This window comes from Monopterus albus, unplaced genomic scaffold (assembly GCF_001952655.1).
Source record: "Monopterus albus unplaced genomic scaffold, M_albus_1.0 scaffold193.1, whole genome shotgun sequence".
NCBI classification, from domain to species: Eukaryota; Metazoa; Chordata; class Actinopteri; order Synbranchiformes; family Synbranchidae; genus Monopterus; species Monopterus albus.
The window spans coordinates 768,711-770,949 of NW_018128073.1; the positions used below are offsets into that span (position 1 = coordinate 768,711).

At 46.0% G+C, this 2,239-nt stretch overlaps 1 protein-coding gene across 2 annotated transcripts in view; it reads right to left on the reverse strand.

Moving 5' to 3' along the window:
* marchf11 (membrane-associated ring finger (C3HC4) 11) overlaps window positions 1-635 on the reverse strand; it is a 19,662-nt gene extending 19,027 nt beyond the window's left edge. For both annotated transcript variants that reach the window (XM_020617724.1, XM_020617723.1), the window contains exon 1: window positions 13-635. The gene's annotated coding sequence lies outside the window, so the exon portion shown is untranslated. The remainder of the gene's footprint in view (window positions 1-12) is intronic.
* Between the last annotated feature and the right edge of the window lie 1,604 nt (window positions 636-2,239).

The window sequence follows — 2,239 nt, forward strand, 5'->3', positions numbered from 1 at the left end:
CTGTAGGCGGACCTACGGGGTGGCAGCTTGGAGGAGCTGCGGATCAGCGGCCGGCTCGTCCCGGTGCTGCGGGCCGTCGGTCGGCTGGAACCGTCTCATGCGCTCCGGATGCATTTCCGAGCAGCCTCCATGCATCGCAACGGGACTCAGTCGTCCTGAAACGCCAGATTCCCCCCCCCTCCTCCGCCGCCTCTCTAGTCCCCACCGAGGGAGCTGACAGCTGCACAGCAGCACTATGCTATGATTGCCTTCCTGACGCGGCCGCGTCCTCACCCTGCTGACAGGCTCTTGAGCAGAAATCCTTTCCAAGTTAGCTGCAAGTTCTGTGATGAGCCTGGCACTCTCAGGAAGCAGAAAAGAGCATTTCCTCGGGGAGATGGCCAATCAATCACATTATTATCCCATTAATATGATGGAGAGAGAACTTTCCAGACCCGTGCACGCACTACACTTCTGCACAGTGGACTGTGAGGAAGAGATGAGCTGCACCAGCCTCACGGTCCGCCTGCCTGCCACAGAGAACATTATGTGGCGACCCGCAGCTGCCTCCCTGTGTTAAAGGGTCGCCTGCTGAATTACAAATGGCATCATTATCAATGGAGCTGAGTTTCAAAGTGGCACCTCGACCTATAACTGATAAACCGGTGGTTCTCTGAAGGTGGCTGATGGACAGTTTAGGAGGATTTTCAACATACACACTTGGTACTTGCTCTTATCGGTGGGCCCTTTCATTAGTTCTAAAACTGTGGTTTAGGTGGTAGTCCAGTTATTGAGCACCTGCCTTTCTGAAGTGCTTTAGATGAACACATCAGAAAGGCTCTGAGAAGGATCATGACAACATGAGGTTTACTCAAATCACTTTATAATGTCATTTATTAAGGCTAGCTGTCACTGGCCCTTAAATCCCTGGTTTTCTAAATGTGTCCTTAAGGGAGAATGTGCACTAATTTTAATATTAATCTTATGGCTACTTTTTGGAATACCTTCCATTTTTCTAACTAAAGGTTAAAAACCCAGTTTGTCAGTTTACAGTGATATAAAACAGATGTCTGGATTAATCGGATGTATTCAAATGTTGGCTCTATTACTCATTTGAAGTCCACGAGTTGGGTCATATACAAACTATATTATTTTGCAAAATCAGCAACCAATAAAACTTTCTATTACAAATTGTAAAAGTGCAATTTGTGGTCTACAGATGCTGCAGATGTTTAGCAGTGTGATGCTGTGTTATACAGCCCAGTCACATAAGGAGTTATCCCTCAAAAGATTGTTTAATTTAAGCCTTTCAAATACCTGTACCATGTTAAACACGCAGTTTCACCCATATTAAGATCCAGTGATATCTTACTAGACTGGACTGTGTCAGTGAGTAATGATTTGCCCAGTGTAACAAACCCTCCTGAGGTGCCCTGAGAAGGTCATTCAGGCCTCCTGTAGCCCATCTAGTGGAAGAAGAGCCCGACTGCCAAGGCTAAATCTCAGCTAGGTATATCCTGCCAGGTGTAAATGAAGGACAGTGGTTCTGCAAGAGCAGTAATTCTGACTTGAATGAATTTAAATGCAGATTAAGCCTAGTATGACATAACGAGTTTGGACGTGAACATGCGCGACACCCTTTGAACCGGCCACTGTGCAGTTCCAGGCTTCTGAAAAGAACTCAAATTGTCCTAATTGTTGCCATGAAGAAGTCATCTATCTTATTATCAACCTCCAAATGGACCAGATAATAAAGTTCGAGGAGCCATGACGGGCGAATCATTTGTTGGAGGAGGCTGCTTTTCCAAGAACCTTTTTTTTTTTTTTTTTTTTTGTGTATGTCTTTCACTTTCCGGGGCCTGTAATGGACTCTAATGCAGCAAAGGAAATTATCCACTCATGTCCAATCACTACCTACGAGGCACCGATCAATACCAGGCCCCCAGGGCTCAGAGGGAGTCCGGGATCATGCTGAGAGCAGGGAGGGCTGGGTGAACTGCCTCCGAGCACATTTGGGTAAGGAGGGGTGTGGGACAGCGATGGACCGTGTTTGTTTTTGGGTGTCACCTCCTATCCCAGTGTGGCACCCATTCCTCTAATACATGTTTACAGGGAACTCAGGTTTACTCCCTTTGCAGCTATACAACACACTGAAAACTAACTTTGTTATTGCAACCAAACTCAATTTGTCTGTGAAAAACAAGTCTGGTAAGTCAGCCTTCATTAAGGATTTATAAACTGTATCTACACACTTCATTTA